Consider the following 18,301-nt stretch of genomic DNA (forward strand, 5'->3'; position numbering starts at 1 on the left):
TATCATCGTCAATAACAAGGTCCAAGATATACATTAAATCTGAAGTGAAGCATCGGAATCAAAAACTATACTCACAGGAGAGGTACATATCACAGAAACTGAGAGTGCTAGTCCTCTTGTACTTATGTCGGCATTGTGCCTTTTCTATTAAATTCGCATACAATTTCTGTGTTTCATCGTCACTAAGAAGGTCCAAGGGATACAGTAAACCTGAAGTGAAGCATCCCAATCTAAAGCTGGACTCACAGGACAAGTTCATTTCATAGAAAGTGATAGTGTCAGTCCACTTGTACTTAGGTCGGCATTGTGCCTTTAGTATTAAATTCGGATGCAGTTTCTGTGTTTCATCGTCAATAAGAAGGTCCAAGGGATACAGTAAACCCGAAGTGAAGCATCGGAATCTAAAGCTGGACTCACAGGAGAGGTTCATATCATAGAAAGTGAGCGTGTCAGTCCTCTTGTACTTAAGTCGGCATTGTGCCTCTTGTATTAAATTCGAATGCAATTTTTGTGTTTCATCGTCAATAAGAAGGTCCAACGGATACAGTAAACCTGAAGTGAACATCGGAATCTAAAACTCGACTCACAGGAGAGGTTCATATCACAGGAAGTGAGAGTGTCAGTCCTCTTGTGCTTAAGTCGGCATTGTGCCTTTTGTATTAAATTCGGATGCAATTTCTGTGTTTCATCGTCAATAGGTAGGTCCAAGGGATACAGTAAACCTGAAGTCAGCATCGGAATTTAAAACTGGACTCACAGGAGAGGTTCATATCATAGAAAGTGAGAGTGTCAGACCACTTGTACTTAAGTCGGCATTATGCCTTTTATATTAAATTCGGATGCAATTTCTGTGTTTTATCGTCAATAAGAAGTTCCTAGGGTACAGTAAACCTGAAGTGAAGCAACGGAGTCTAAAACTGCTCTCACAATAGAGGTTCATATCATAGAAAGTGAGAGTGTCAGACCACTTGTACTTAAGTCGGCATTGTGCCTTTTGTATTAAATTCGGATGCAATATCTGTGTTTCATCGTCAATAAGAAGGTCCAACGGATACAGTAAACCTGAAGTGAAGCATGGGAATCAAAAACTATACTCACAGGAGACGTTCATATCATAGAAAGTGAGAGTGTCAGCCATCTTGTACTTAGGTCGGCATTGTGCCTTTTGTATTAAATTAGGATGCAATTTCTGTGTTTCATCGTCAATAAGAAGGTCCAAGGGATACAGTAAACCTGAAGTGAAGCATCCGAATCTAAAGCTGGACACACAGGACAAGTTCATATCATTGAAAGTGATAGTGTCAGTCCTCTTGTACTTAAGTCGGCATTGTGCCTTTTGTATTATATTCGGCTGCTATTTATGTGTTCCATCGTCAATAAGAAGGTCCAAGGGACACAGTAAACCCGAATTGAAGCATCGGAATCTAAAACTGGACTCACAGGAGAGATTCATTTCATAGAAAGTGAGAGTGTCAGTCGTCTTGTACTTAAGTCGGCATTGTGGCTTTTGTATTAAATTCGGATGCAATTTTTGTGTTTCATCGTCAATAAGAAGGTCCAAGGGATACAGTAAACCTGAAGTGAAGCATCGGAATCTAAAACTGGACTCACAGGAGACGTTCATATCATAGAAAGTGATAGTGTCAGTCCTCTTGTACTTAAGTCGGCATTGTGCCTTTTGCATTAAATTCGGATGCAATTTCTGTGTTTCATCGTCAATAAGAAGATCCAAGGGATACAGTAAACACGAAGTGAAGCATCGGAATCTAAAACTGGACTCACAGGAGAGGTTCAGGTCATAGAAAGTGAGAGTGTCCCTCCTCTTGTACTTAATTTGGCATTGTGCCTTTTGTATTAAATTCGAATGCAATTTCAGTGTTTCATCGTCAATAAGAAGGTCCAACGGATACAGTAAACCTGAAGTGTAGCATCGGAATCTAAAACTGGACTCTCAGGAGATGTTCATATCATAGAAAGTGAGAGTGTCAGTCCTCTTGTACTTAAGTCGGCATTGTGCCTCTTGTATTAAATTCGGATGCAATTTCTGTGTTTCATCGACAATAGGAAGGTCCAAAGGATACAGTAACCTGAAGTGAAGCATCGGAATCTAAAACTGGACTCACAGGAGACGTTCATATCATAGAAAGTGAGATTGTCAGTCCTCTTGTACTTAAGTCGGCATTGTGCCTTTTGTATTAAATGCGGATGCAATTTCTGTGTTTCATCGTCAATCAGAAGGTCCAAGGGATACAGTAAACCTGAAGTGAAGCATCCGAATCTAAAACTGGACTCACAGGACAAGTTCATATCATAGAAAGTGAGAGTGTCAGTCCTCTTGTACATAAGTCGGCATTGTGCCTTTTGTATTAAATTCGGATGCAGTTTCTGTGTTTCATCGTCAATAAGAAGGTGCAAGGGATACAGAAAACCTGAAGTGAAGCATCGGAAACTAAAACTGGACTCACAGGAGAGGTTCATATCATAGAAAGTGAGAGTGTCCGTCCTGTAGTACTTAAGTCGGCATTGTGCATTTTGTATTAAATTCGGATGCAATTTCTGTGCTTCATCGTCAATACGAAGGTCCAAGGGATACAGTAAACCTGAAGTGAAGCATCCGAATTTAAAGCTGGACTCACAGGACAAGTTCATATGATAGAAAGTGATAGTGTCAGTCCTCTTGTACTTAAGTCGGCATTGTGCCTTTTGTATTAAATTCGGATGCAATTTCTGTGTTTCATCGTCAATAAGAAGGTCCAAGGGATACAGTAAACCCGGAGTGAAGCATCGGATTCTAAAACTGGACTCACAGGAGAGGTTCATTTCATAGAAAGTGAGAGTGTCAGTCCTCTTGTACTTAAATCGGCATTGTGCCTCTTGTATTAAATTCGGACGCAATTTCTGTGTTTCATCGTCAATAAGAAGGTCCAAGGGATACGTAAACCAGAAGTGAAGCATCGGAATTGAAAACTGGACTCACAGGAGAGGTTCATATCATAGAAAGTGAGAGTGTCAGTCCTCTTGTACTTAAGTCGGCATTGTGCCTTTTGTATTAAATTCGGATGCAATTTTTGTGGTTCATCATCAATTAGGAAGGCCCAAGGGATATAGTATACCTGAAGTGAAGCATCGGAATCTAAAACTGGACTTAACGGACAGGTTCCTATCACAGAAAGTGAGAGTGTCAGTCCTCTTGTACTTAAGTCGGCATTGTACCTTTTGTATTAAATTCGGATGCAATATCTGTGTTTCATCGTCAATAAGAAGGTCCAAGGGATACAGTAAACCTGAAGTGAAGCATCGGATCTAAAACTGCACCCACAGGAGAGATTCATATCATAGAAAGAGAGAGTGTCAGTCCTCTTGTACTTAAGTCAGCATTGTGGCTTTTGTATTAAATTCGGATGCAATTTCTGTGTTTCATCGTCAATAAGAAGGTAAAAGGGATACAGTAAACCTGAAGTGTGGTATCGGAATCTAAAACTGGACTCACCGGAGAGGTTCATATCATAGAAAGTGAGAGTGTCATTCCTCTTGTACTTAAGTCGGCATTTTGCATTTTGTATTAAATTCGGATGAAATTTCTGTGTTTCATCGTCAATAAGAAGGTCCAATGGATACAGTAAACCTGAAGTGAAGCATCGGTATCTAAAACTGGACTCACAGGAGAGGTTCATATCATAGAAAGTGAGAGTGTCAGTCCTCTTGTACTTAAGTCGGCATTGTGCCTCTTGAATTAAATTCGGACGCAATTTCTGTGTTTCATCTTCAATAAGAAGGTCCAAGGGATACGTAAACCAGAAGTGAAGCATCGGAATCTAAAACTGGACTCACAGGAGAGGTTCATATCATAGAAAGTGAGAGTGTCAGTCCTCTTGTACTTAAGTCGGCATTGTGCCTTTTGTATTAAATTCGGATGCAATTTCTGTGTTTCATCGTCAATAAGAAGGTCCAAGGGATACACTAAACCTGAAGTGAAGCATCGGAATCTAAAACTGGACTCACAGGAGAGGTTCATATCATAGAAAGTGAGTGTGTCAGTCCTCTTGTACTTCTGTCGGCATTGTGCCATTTGTATTTAATTCGGATGGAATTTCTGGGTTTCATCGTCAATAAGAAGTTCCAAGGGATACAGTAAACCTGAAGTGAAGCATCGGAATCTAAAACTGGACTCACAGGAGAGGTTCATATCATAGAAAGTGAGAGTGTCCGTCCTCTTGTACATAAGTCGGCATTGTGCCTTTTGTATTAAATGCGGATGCAATTGCTGTGTTTCATCGTCAAAAGATGGTCCCAGGGATGCACTAAAAATGAAGTGAAGCATCGGAATCTAAAGCTGCACTCACAGGAGAGGTTCATATGATAGAAAGTGATAGTGTCAGTCCTCTTTTACTTAAGTCGGCATTGTGCCTTTTGTATTAAATTTGGATGCAAATTCTGTGTTTCATCGTCAATAAGAAGGTCCAAGGGATACAGTAAATCTGAAGTGAAGCATCGGAATCCAAAACTTCACCCACAGGAGAAGTTCATATCATAGAAAGTGAGAGTGTCAGTCCTCTTGTACTTAAGTCGGCATTGTGCCTTTTGTATTAAATTCGAATGCAATTTCTGTGTTTCATCGTCAATAAGAAGATCCAAGGGATACATTAAATCTGATGTGAAGCATCGGAATCAAAAACTATACTCACAGGAGAGGTTCATATCATAGAAACTGAGAGTGTTAGTCCTCTTGTACTTAAGTCGGCATTGTGCCTTTTGCATTAAATTCGGATGCAATTTCTGTGTTTCATCGTCAATAAGAAGGTCAAACGGATACAGTAAACCTGAAGTGAAGCATCGGAATCTAAAACTGGACTCACAGGAGAGGTTCATATCATAGAAAGTCAGAATGTCAGTCCTCTTGTACTTAAGTCGGCATTGTGCCTTCTGTATTAAATTCGGATGCAATTTTTGTGTTTCATCGTAAATAAGAAAATCCAAGGGATACAGTAAACCTGAAGTGAAGCATCGGAATCTATAAACTGGACTCACAGGAGAGATTCATATCATAGAAAGTGAGAGTGTCAGTCCTCTTGTACTTAAGTCGGCATTGTGCCTTTTGTATTAAATTTGGATGCAATTTCTGTGTTTCATCATCAACAAGAGGGTAATAGGGATACAGTAAACCTGAAGTGAAGCATCGGAATCTAAAACTGCACTCACAGGTTAGGTTCATATCATAGAAAATGAGATTGTCAGTCCTCTTGTACTTAAGTCGGCATTGTGCCATTTGTATTAAATTCAGATGCTATTTCTGTGTTTCATCGTCAATAAGAAGGTCCAAGGGATACACTAAACCTGAAGTGAAGCATCGAAAACTTAAACTGGACTCACAGGAGACGTTCATATCATAAAAAGTGAGAGTGTCAGTCCTCTTGTACTTAAGTCGGCATTGTGCCATTTGTATTAAATTCGGATGCAATTTCTGTGATTCATCGTCAATAAGAAATTCCAAGGGACACAGTAAACCTGAAGTGAAGCATCGGAATCTAAAACTGGACTCACAGGAGAGGTTCATATCAAAGAAAGTGAGAGTGTCCATCCTCTAGTACTTAAGTCGGCATTGTGCCTCTTGTATTAAATTCGGATGCATTTTCTGTGTTTCATCGTCAATAAGAAGGTCCAAGGGATACAGTAAACCTGATGTGAAGCATCCGAATCTAAAGCTGGACTCACAGGACAAGTTCATATAATAGAAAGTGATAGTGTCAGTCCTCTTGTACTTAAGTCGGCATTGTCCCTTTTGTATTAAATTCGGATGCAATTACTGTGTTTCATCGTCTATAAGAAGGTCCAAGGGATACAGTAAACCCGAATTGAGGCATCGGAATCTAAAACTGGACTCACAGGAGAGGTTCATTTCATAGAAAGTGAGAGTGTAAGTCCTCTTCTACTTAAGTCGGCATTGTGCCATTTGTATTAAATTCGGATGCAATTTTTGTGTTTCTTCATCAATAAGAAGGTCCAAGGGATACAGTATACCTGAAGTGAAGCATCGGAATCTAAAACTGGACTTACAGGACAGGTTCCTATCACAGAAAGTGTGAGTGTCAGTCCTCTTGTACTTAAGTCGGCATTGTACCTTTTGTATTAAATTCGGATGCAATATCTGTGTTTCATCGTCAATAAGAAGGTCCAAGGGATACAGTAATCCTGAAGTGAAGCATCGGATTTAAAACTGCACTCACAGGAGAGATTCATATCATAGAAAGTGAGAGTGTCAGTTCTCTTGTACTTAAGTTAGCATTGTGCCTTTTGTATTAAATTCGGATGCAATTTCTGTGTTTCATCGTCAATAAGAAGGTAAAAGGGATACAGTAAACCTGATGTGAGGCATCGGAATCTAAAACTGGACTCACAGGAGAGGTTCATATCATAGAAAGTGAGAGAGTCATTCCTCTTGTACTTAAGTCGGCATTGTGTCATTTGTATTAAATTCGGATGGAATTTCTGGGTTTCATCGTCAATAAGAAGTTCTAAGGGATACAGTAAACCTGAAGTGAAGCATCGGAATCTAAAACTGGACTCACAGGAGAGGTTCATATCGTAGAAAGTGAGAGTGTCCGTCCTCTTGCACATAAGTCGGCATTGTGCCTTTTGTATTAAATTCGGATGCAATTTTTGTGTTTCATCGTAAATAAGAATGTCCAAGGGAGACAGTAAACCTGAAGTGAAGCATCGGAATCTAAAACTGGACACACAGGAGAGGTTCCTATCACAGCAAGTGAGAGTGTCAGTCCTCTTGTACTTAAGTCGGCATTGTACCTTTTGTATTAAATTCGGATGCAATATCTGTGTTTCATCGTCAAAAGAAGGTCCCAGGGATGCAGTAAAAATCAAGTGAAGCATCGGAATCTAAAGCTGCACTCACAGGAGAGGTTCATATGTTAGGAAGTGATAGTGCCAGTCCTCTTGTACTTAAGTCGGCATTGTGCCTTTTGTGTTAAATTCGGATGCAAATTCTGTGTTTCATCGTCAATAAGAAAGTCCAAGGGATACAGTAAATCTGAAGTGAAGCATTGGAATCTAAAACTGCACCCACAGGAGAGGTTCGTATCAAAGAAAGTGAGAGTGTCAGTCCTCTTGCACTTAAGTCGGCATTGTGCCTTTTGTATTAAATTCGAATGCAATTTCTGTGTTTCATCGTGAATAAGAAGATCCAAGGGATACATTAAATCTGATGTGAAGCATCGGAATCAAAAACTATACTCACAGGAGAGGTTCATATCATAGAAACAGAGAGTGTTAGTCCTCATGTACTTAAGTCGGCATTGTGCCTTTTGCATTAAATTCGGATGCAATTTCTGTGTTTCATCGTCAATAAGAAGGTCCAACGGATACAGTATACCTGAAGTGATGCATCGGAATCTAAAACTGGACTCACAGGAGAGGTTCATATCATAGAAAGTGAGAATATCAGTCCTCTTGTACTTAAGTCGGCATTGTGCCTTTTGTATTAAATTCGGATGCAATTTTTGTGTTTCATCGTAAATAAGAAGGTCCAAGGGATACAGTAAACCTGAAGTGAAGCATCGGAATCTAAAACTGGACACACAGGAGAGGTTCCTATCACAGAAAGTGAGAGTGTCAGTCCTCTTGTACTTAAGTCGGCATTGTACATTTTGTATTAAATTCGGATGCAATAACTGTGTTTCATCGTCAGTAAGAAGGTCCAAGGGATACAGGAAACCTGAAGTGAAGCATCGGATCTAAAACTGCACTCACAGGAGAGATTCATATCATAGAAAGTTAGAGCGTCAGTTCTCTTGTACTTAAGTCGGCATTGTGCCTTTTCTATTAAATTTGGATGCAATTTCTGTGTTTCATCATCAATAAGAGGGTAATAGGGATACAGTAAACCTGAAGTGAAGCATCGGAATCTAAAACTGCACTCACAGGATAGGTTCATATCATAGAAAGTGAGAGTGTCCGTCCTCTTGTACATAAGTCGGCATTGTGCCTTTTGTATTAAATTAGGGTGCAATTTCTGTGTTTCATCGTCAATAAGAGGGTAATAGGGATACAGTAAACCTGAAGTGAAGCATCGGAATCTAAAACTGCACTCACAGGAGAGGTTCATATCATAGAAAGTGAGAGTGTCAGTCCTCTTGTACTTAATTCGGCATTGTGCCTTTTGTATTAAATTCGGATGCAATTTCTGTGTTTCATCGTCAATTAGAAGGTCCAAGGGATACACTAAACCTGAAGTGAAGCATCGGAATCCAAAACTGAACTCACAGGAGAGGTTCATATCATAGAAAGTGAGAGTGTCAGTCCTCTTGTACTTAAGTCGTCATTATGCCATTTGTATTAAATTCGGATGGAATTTCTGTGTTTCATCGTCAATAAGAAGTTCCAAGGGATACAGTAAACCTGAAGTGAAGCATCGGAATCCAAAACTGCACGCACAGGAGAGGTTCATATCATAGAAAGTGATAGTGTCAGTCCTCTTGTACTTATGTCGGCATTGTGCCTTTTGTATTAAATTCGGATGCAAATTCTGTGTTTCTACGTCAATAAGAAGGTCCAAGGGATACAGTAAATCTGAAGTGAAGCATCGGAATCTAAAACTGCACCCACAGGAGAGGTTCGTATCATAGAATGTGAGAGTGTCAGTCCTCTTGTACTTAAGTCGGCGTTGTGCCTTCTGTATTAAATTCGGGTGCAATTTCTGTGTTTCATCGTCAATAAGAAGGTAACAGGGATACAGTAAACATGAAGTGAAGCATCGGAATCTAAAGCTGCACTCACAGGAGAGGTTCATATCATAGAAAGTGAGACTGTCAGTCCTCTTGTACTGAAGTCGGCATTGTGCCTTTTGTATTAAATTCGGTTGCAATTTCTGCGTTTCATCGACAATAAGAAGGTTCAAGGGATACAGTAATCCTGAAGTGAGGCATCGGAATCCAAAACTGCACGCACAGGAGAGGTTCATATCATAGAAAGTTAGAGTGTCAGTCCTCTTGTACTTAAGTCGGCATTGTGACTTTTTGTATTAAATTCGGATGCAATTTCTGTGTTTCATCGTCAACAAGAAGGTCCAAGGGATACAGTAAACCTAAAGTGAAGCATCGGAATCTAAAACTGGACTCAAGGGAGAGGTTCATATCATAGAAAGTGAGAGTGTCAGTCCTCTTGTACTTAAGTCGGCATTGTGCCTTTTGTATTAAATTCGGATGCATTTTCTGTGTTTCATCGTCAATGAGAAGGTCCAAGGGATACAGTAAAACTGAAGTGAAGCATCGGAATCTAAAACTGGACTCACAGGAGAGGTTCATATCATAGAAAGTGAGAGTGTCAGTCCTCTTGTACATAAGTCGGCATTGTGCATTTTGTTTTAAATTCGGACGCAATTTCTGTGTTTCATCGTCAGTAAGAAGGTCCAAGGGATACAGTAAACCTGAAGTGAAGCATCGGAATCTAAAACTGGACTCACAGGAGAGGTTCATATCATAGGAAGTGAGAGTGTCAGTCCTCTTGTACTTAAGTCGGCATTGTGCCTTTTCTATTAAATTTGGGTGCAATTTCTGTGTTTCGTCGTCAATAAGAGGGTAATAGGGATACAGTAAACCTGAAGTGAAGCATCGGAATCTAAAACTGCACTCACAGGAGAGGTTCATATCATAGAAAATGAGAGTGTCAGTCCTCTTGTACTTAATTCGGCATTGTGCCTTTTGTATTAAATTCGGATGCAATTTCTGTGTTTCATCGTCAATAAGAAGGTCCAAGGGATACACTAAACCTGAAGTGAAGCATCGGAATCCAAAACTGGACTCACAGGAGAAGTTCATATCATAGAAAGTGAGAGTGTCAGTCCTCTTGTACTTAAGTCGTCAATGTGCCATTTGTATTAAATTCGGATGGAATTTCTGTGTTTCATCGTCAATAAGAAGTTCCAAGGGATACAGTAAACCTGAAGTGAAGCATCGGAATCTAAAACTGGACTCAAAGGAGAAGTTCATATCATAGAAAGTGAGAGTGTCCGTCCTCTTCTACATAAGTCGGCATTGTGCCTTTTGTATTAAATTAGGGTGCAATTTCTGTGTTTCATCGTCTATAAGAAGGTCCCAGGGATGCAGTAAAAATCAAGTGAAGCATCGGAATCTAAAGCTGCACTCGCAGGAGAGGTACATATTATAGAAAGTGATAGTGTCAGTCCTCTTATACTTAAGTCGGCATTGTGCCTTTTGTATTAAATTCGGATGCAAATTCTATGTTTCATCGTCAATAAGAAGGTCCAAGGGATACAGTAAATCTGAAGTGAAGCATCGGAATCTAAAACTGCACCCACAGGAGAGGTTCGTATCATAGATAGTGAGAGTGTCAGTCCTCTTTTACTTAAGTCGGCATTGTGCCTTTTGTATTAAATTCGGATGCAAATTCTGTGTTTCATCGTCAATAAGAAGGTCCAAGGGATACATTAAATCTGATGTGAAGCATCGGAATCAAAAACTATACTCACAGGAGAGGTTCATATCATAGAAACTGAGGGTGTTAGTCCTCTTGTACTTTAGTCGGCATTGTGCCATTTGCATTAAATTCGGATGCAATTTCTGTGTTTCATCGTCAATAAGAAGGTCCAAGGGATACAGTAAACCTGAAGTGAAGCATCGGAATCTAAAACTGCACTCACAGGAGAGGTTCATTTCATAGAAAGTGAGAGTGTCAGTCCTCTTGTACTTAAGTCCGCATTGTGATTTTTGTATTAAATTCAGATGCAATTTCTGTGTTTCATTGTCAATAAGAAGGTCCAAGTGATACAGTAAAACTGAAGTGAAGCATCGGAATCTTAAACTGGAATCACAGGAGAGGTACATATCATAGAAAGTGAGAGTGTCCGTCCTCTTGTACTTCAGTCGGCATTGTGCCTTTTGTATTAAATTCGGATGCAATTTCTGTGTTTCATCGTCAATAAGAAGGTCCAAGCGATACAGTAAAAATGAAGTGAAGCATCGGAATCTAAAACTGGACTCACAGGAGAGGTTCATATCATAGAAAGTGAGAGTGTCAGTCCTCTTGTACTTAAGTCGGCATTGTGACTTTTTGTATTAAATTCGGATGCAATTTCTGTGTTTCATCGTCAATAAGAAGGTCCAAGGGATACAGTAAACCTAAAGTGAAGCATCGGAATCTAAAACTGGAATCACAGGAGAGGTTCATATCATAGAAAGTGAGAGTGTCAGTCCTCTTGTACTGAAGTCGGCATTGTGCCTTTTGTATTAAATTCGGATGCATTTTCTGTGTTTCATCGTCAATGAGAAAGTCCAAGGGATACAGTAAAACTGAAGTGAAGCATCGGAATCTAAAACTGGACTCACAGGAGAGGTTCATATCATAGAAAGTGAGAGTGTCAGTCCTCTTGTACATAAGTCGGCATTGTGCCTTTTGTTTTAAATTCGGACGCAATTTCTGTGTTTCATCGTCAGTAAGAAGGTCCAAAGGATACAGTAAACCTGAAGTGAAGCATCGGAATCTAAAACTGGACTCACAGGAGAGGTTCATATCATAGGAAGTGAGAGTGTCAGTCCTCTTGTACTAAAGTCGGCATTGCGCCTTTTATTTAAATTCGGATGCAATTTCTGTACTTCATCGTCAAGAAGAAGGTCCAAGGGATACAGTAAACCTGAAGTGAAGCATCGGAATCTAAAACTGGACCCACAGAAGAGGTTCATATCATAGAAAGTGAGAGTGTCAGTCCTCTTGTACTTAAGTCGGCATTGTGAATTTTTGTATTAAATTTGGATGCAATTTCTGTGTTTCATCGTCAATAAGAAGGTCCAAGGGATACAGTAAACCTAAAGTGTAGCATCTGAATCTAAAACTGGCCTCACAGGAGAGGTTCATCTCATAGAAAGTGAGAGTGTCAGTCCTCTTGTACTTAAGTCGGCATTGTGCATTTTGTATTAAATTCGGATGCACTTCCTGTGTTTCATCGTCAATGAGAAGGTCCAAGGGATACAATAAAACTGAAGTGAAGCATCGGAATCTAAAACTGGACTCACAGGAGAGGTTCATATCATAGAAAGTGAGAGTGTCAGTCCTCTTGTACTTAAGTCGGCATTGTGCCTTTTGTATTAAATTCGGATGCAATTTCTGTGTTTCATCGTCAATAAGATGGTCCAAGGGACACAGTTAACCTGAAGTGAAGCATCGGAATCTAAAACTGGACTCACAGGAGCGGTTCATATCATAGAAAGTGAGAATATCAGTCCTCTTGTACTTAAGTCGGCATTGTGCCTTTTCTATTAAATTTGGATGCAATTTCTGTGTTTCATCATCAATAAGAGGGTAATAGGGATACAGTAAACCTGAAGTGAAGCATCGGAATCTAAAACTGCACTCACAGGGTAGGTTCATATCATAGAAAGTGAGAGTGTCCGTCCTCTTGTACATAAGTCGGCATTGTGCCTTTTGTATTAAATTAGGGTGCAATTTCTGTGTTTCATCGTCAATAAGAGGGTAATAGGGATACAGTAAACCTGAAGTGAAGCATCGGAATCTAAAACTGGACTCAAGGGAGAGGTTCATATCATAGAAAGTGAGAGTGTCAGTCCTCTTGTACTTAAGTCGGCATTGTGCATTTTGTATTAAATTCGGATGCATTTTCTGTGTTTCATCGTCAATGAGAAGGTCCAAGGGATACAGTAAAACTGAAGTGAAGCATCGGAATCTAAAACTGGACTCACAGGAGAGGTTCATATCATAGAAAGTGAGAGTGTCAGTCCTCTTGTACATAAGTCGGCATTGTGCATTTTGTTTTAAATTCGGACGCAATTTCTGTGTTTCATCTTCAGTAAGAAGGTCCAAGGGATACACTAAACCTGAAGTGAAGCATCGGAATCTAAAACTGCACTCACAGGAGAGGTTCATATCATAGGAAGTGAGAGTGTCAGTCCTCTTGTACTTAAGTCGTCATTGTGCCTTTTCTATTAAATTTGCGTGCAATGTCTGTGTTTCATCGTCAATAAGAGGGTAATAGGGATACAGTAAACCTGAAGTGTAGCATCGGAATCTAAAACTGCACTCACAGGAGAGGTTCATATCATAGAAAATGAGAGTGTCAGTCCTCTTGTACTTAATTCGGCATTGTGCCTTTTGTATTAAATTCGGATGCAATTTCTGTGTTTCATCGTCAATAAGAAGGTCCAAGGGATACACTAAACCTGAAGTGAAGCATCGGAATCCAAAACTGGACTCACAGGAGAAGTTTATATCATAGAAAGTGAGAGTGTCAGTCCTCTTGTACTTAAGTCGTCAATGTGCCATTTGTATTAAATTCGGATGGAATTTCTGTGTTTCATCGTCAATAAGAAGTTCCAAGGGATACAGTAAACCTGAAGTGAAGCATCGGAATCTAAAACTGGACTCAAAGGAGAAGTTCATATCATAGAAAGTGAGAGTGTCCGTCCTCTTCTACATAAGTCGGCATTGTGCCTTTTGTATTAAATTAGGGTGCAATTTCTGTGTTTCTTCGTCTATAAGAAGGTCCCAGGGATGCAGTAAAAATCAAGTGAAGCATCGGAATCTAAAGCTGCACTCGCAGGAGAGGTACATATTATAGAAAGTGATAGTGTCAGTCCACTTATACTTAAGTCGGCATTGTGCCTTTTGTATTAAATTCGGATGCAAATTCTATGTTTCATCGTCAATAAGAAGGTCCAAGGGATACAGTAAATCTGAAGTGAAGCATCGGAATCTAAAACTGCACCCACAGGAGAGGTTCGTATCATAGATAGTGAGAGTGTCAGTCCTCTTTTACTTAAGTCGGCATTGTGCCTTTTGTATTAAATTCGGATGCAAATTCTGTGTTTCATCGTCAATAAGAAGGTCCAAGGGATACATTAAATCTGATGTGAAGCATCGGAATCAAAAACTATACTCACAGGAGAGGTTCATATCATAGAAACTGAGGGTGTTAGTCCTCTTGTACTTTAGTCGGCATTGTGCCATTTGCATTAAATTCGGATGCAATTTCTGTGTTTCATCGTCAATAAGAAGGTCCAAGGGATACAGTAAACCTGAAGTGAAGCATCGGAATCTAAAACTGCACTCACAGGAGAGGTTCATTTCATAGAAAGTGAGAGTGTCAGTCCTCTTGTACTTAAGTCGGCATTGTGCCTTTTCTATTAAATTCGGATGCAATTTCTGTGTTAAATCGTCAATAAGAAGGTCCAAGGCATACAGTAAACCTGAAGTGAAGCATCGGAATCTAAAACTGCACTCACAGGAGAAGTTCATATCATAGAATGTGAGAGTGTCAGTCCTCTTGTACTTAAGTCGGCATTGTGCCTTCTGTATTAAATTCGGGTGCAATTTCTGTGTTTCATCGTCAATAAGAAGGTAACAGGGATACAGTAAACATGAAGTGAAGCATCGGAATCTAAAGCTGCACTCACAGGGAGGTTCATATCATAGAAAGTGAGACTGTCAGTCCTCTTGTACTGAAGTCGGCATTGTGCCTTTAGTATTAAATTCGGATGCAATTTCTGTGTTTCATCGACAATAAGAAGGTTCAAGGGATACAGTAAACCTGAAGTGAAGCATCGGAATCCAAAACTGCACGCACAGGAGAGGTTCATATCATAGAAAGTTAGAGTGTCAGTCCCCTTGTACTTAAGTCGGCATTGTGACTTTTTGTATTAAATTCGGATGCAATTTCTGTGTTTCATCGTCAATAAGAAGGTCCAAGGGATACAGTAAACCTAAAGTGAAGCATCGGAATCTAAAACTGGACTCACAGGAGAGGTTCATATCATAGAAAGTGAGAGTGTCAGTCCTCTTGTACTTAAGTCGGCATTGTGCCTTTTGTATTAAATTCGGATGCACTTTCTGTGTTTCATCGTCAATGAGAAGGTCCAAGGGATACAGTAAAACTGAAGTGAAGCATCGGAACCTAAAACTGGACTCACAGGAGAGGTTCATATCATAGAAAGTGAGAGTGTCAGTCCTCTTGTACTTTAGTCGGCATTGTACCTTTTGTATTAAATTCGGATGCCATTTCTGTGTTTCATCGTCAATAAGAAGGTCCAAGGGACACAGTTAACCTGAAGTGAAGTGAAATCGGAATCTAAAACTGGACTCACAGTAGAGGTTCATATCATAGAAAGTGAGAGTGTCAGTCCTCTTGTACTTAAGTCCGCATTGTGATTTTTGTATTAAATTCAGATGCAATTTCTGTGTTTCATTGTCAATAAGAAGGTCCAAGGGATACAGTAAAACTGAAGTCAAGCATCGGAATCTTAAACTGGACTCACAGGAGAGGTACATATCATAGAAAGTGAGAGTGTCCGTCCTCTTGTACTTAAGTCGGCATTGTGCCTTTTGTATTAAATTCGGATGCAATTTCTGTGTTTCATCGTCAATAAGAAGGTCCACGCGATACAGTAAAAATGAAGTGAAGCATCGGAATCTAAAACTGGACTCACAGGAGAGGTTCATATCATAGAAAGTGAGAGTGTCAGTCCTCTTGTACTTAAGTCGGCATTGTGACTTTTTGTATTAAATTCGGATGCAATTTCTGTGTTTCATCGTCAATAAGAAGGTCCAAGGGATACAGTAAACCTAAAGTGAAGCATCGGAATCTAAAACTGGAATCACAGGAGAGGTTCATATCATAGAAAGTGAGAGTGCCAGTCCTCTTGTACTGAAGTCGGCATTGTGCCTTTTGTATTAAATTCGGATGCATTTTCTGTGTTTCATCGTCAATGAGAAGGTCCAAGGGATACAGTAAAACTGAAGTGAAGCATCGGAATCTAAAACTGGACTCACAGGAGAGGTTCATATCATAGAAAGTGAGAGTGTCAGTCCTCTTGTACATAAGTCGGCATTGTGCCTTTTGGTTTAAATTCGGACGCAATTTCTGTGTTTCATCGTCAGTAAGAAGGTCCAAGGGATACAGTAAACCTGAAGTGAAGCATCGGAATCTAAAACTGGACTCACAGGAGAGGTTCATATCATAGGAAGTGAGAGTGTCAGTCCTCTTGTACTAAAGTCGGCATTGCGCCTTTTATTTAAATTCGGATGCAATTTCTGTACTTCATCGTCAAGAAGAAGGTCCAAGGGATACAGTAAACCTGAAGTGAAGCATCGGAATCTAAAACTGGACCCACAGAAGAGGTTCATATCATAGAAAGTGAGAGTGTCAGTCCTCTTGTACTTAAGTCGGCATTGTGTATTTTTGTATTAAATTTGGATGCAATTTCTGTGTTTCATCGTCAATAAGAAGGTCCAAGGGATACAGTAAACCTAAAGTGTAGCATCTGAATCTAAAACTGGCCTCACAGGAGAGGGTCATCTCATAGAAAGTGAGAGTGTCAGTCCTCTTGTACTTAAGTCGGCATTGTGCCTTTTGTATTAAATTCGGATGCACTTCCTGTGTTTCATCGTCAATGAGAAGGTCCAAGGGATACAATAAAACTGAAGTGAAGCATCGGAATCTAAAACTGGACTCACAGGAGAGGTTCATATCATAGAAAGTGAGAGTGTCAGTCCTCTTGTACTTATGTCGGCATTGTGCCTTTTGTATTAAATTCGGATGCAATTTCTGTGTTTCATCGTCAATAAGAAGGTCCAAGGGACACAGTTAACCTGAAGTGAAGCATCGGAATCTAAAACTGGACTCACAGGAGCGGTTCATATCATAGAAAGTGAGAATATCAGTCCTCTTGTACTTAAGTCGGCATTGTGCCTTTTCTATTAAATTTGGATGCAATTTCTGTGTTTCATCATCAATTAGAGGGTAATAGGGATACAGTAAACCTGAAGTGAAGCATCGGAATCTAAAACTGCACTCACAGGGTAGGTTCATATCATAGAAAGTGAGAGTGTCCGTCCTCTTGTACATAAGTCGGCATTGTGCCTTTTGTATTAAATTAGGGTGCAATTTCTGTGTTTCATCGTCAATAAGAGGGTAATAGGGATACAGTAAACCTGAAGTGAAGCATCGGAATCTAAAACTGCACTCACAGGAGAGGTTCATATCATAGAAAATGAGAGTGTCAGTCCTCTTGTACTTAATTCGGCATTGTGCCTTTTGTATTAAATTCGGATGCAATTTCTGTGTTTCATCGTCAATAAGAAGGTCCAAGGGATACACTAAACCTGAAGTGAAGCATCGGAATCCAAAACTGGACTCACAGGAGAGGTTCATATCATAGAAAGTGAGAGTGTCAGTCCTCTTGTACTTAAGTCGTCAATGTTGGATTTGTATTAAATTCGGATGGAATTTCTGTGTTTCATCGTCAATAAGAAGTTCCAAGGGATACAGTAAACCTGAAGTGAAGCATCGGAATCTAAAACTGGACTCAAAGGAGAAGGTCATATCATAGAAAGTGAGAGTGTCCGTCCTCTTCTACATAAGTCGGCATTGTGCCTTTTATATTAAATTAGGGTGCAATTTCTGTGTTTCATCGTCAATAAGAAGGTCCCAGGGATGCAGTAATAATCAAGTGAAGCATCGGAATCTAAAGCTGCACTCGCAGGAGAGGTACATATTATAGAAAGTGAAAGTGTCAGTCCTCTTGTACTTAAGTCGGCATTGTGCCATTTGTATTAAATTCGGATGCAAATTCTGTGTTTCATCGTCAATAAGAAGGTCCAAGGGATACAGTAAATCTGAAGTGAAGCATCGGAATCTAAAACTGCACCCACAGGAGAGGTTCGTATCATAGATAGTGAGAGTGTCAGTCCTCTTTTACTTAAGTCGGCATTGTGCGTTTTGTATTAAATTCGGATGCAATTTCTGTGTTTCATCGTCAATAAGAAGGTCCAAGGGATACATTAAATCTGATGTGAAGCATCGGAATCAAAAACTATACTCACAGGAGAGGTTCATATCATAGAAACTGAGGGTGTTAGTCCTCTTGTACTTTAGTCGGCATTGTGCCATTTGCATTAAATTCGGATGCAATTTCTGTGTTTCATCGTCAATAAGAAGGTCCAAGGGATACAGTAAACCTGAAGTGAAGCATCGGAATCTAAAACTGCACTCACAGGAGAGGTTCATTTCATAGAAAGTGAGAGTGTCAGTCCTCTTGTACTTAAGTCGGCATTGTGCCTTTTCTATTAAATTCGGATGCAATTTCTGTGTTAAATCGTCAATAAGAAGGTCCAAGGCATACAGTAAACCTGAAGTAAAGCATCGGGATCTAAAACTGCACTCACAGGAGAAGTTCATTTCATAGAATGTGAGAGTGTCAGTCCTCTTGTACTTAAGTCGGCATTGTGCCTTCTGTATTAAATTCGGGTGCAATTTCTGTGTTTCATC

The sequence above is a fragment of the Schistocerca serialis genome, chromosome 10 (assembly GCF_023864345.2).
Source record: "Schistocerca serialis cubense isolate TAMUIC-IGC-003099 chromosome 10, iqSchSeri2.2, whole genome shotgun sequence".
NCBI lineage: Eukaryota > Metazoa > Arthropoda > Insecta > Orthoptera > Acrididae > Schistocerca > Schistocerca serialis.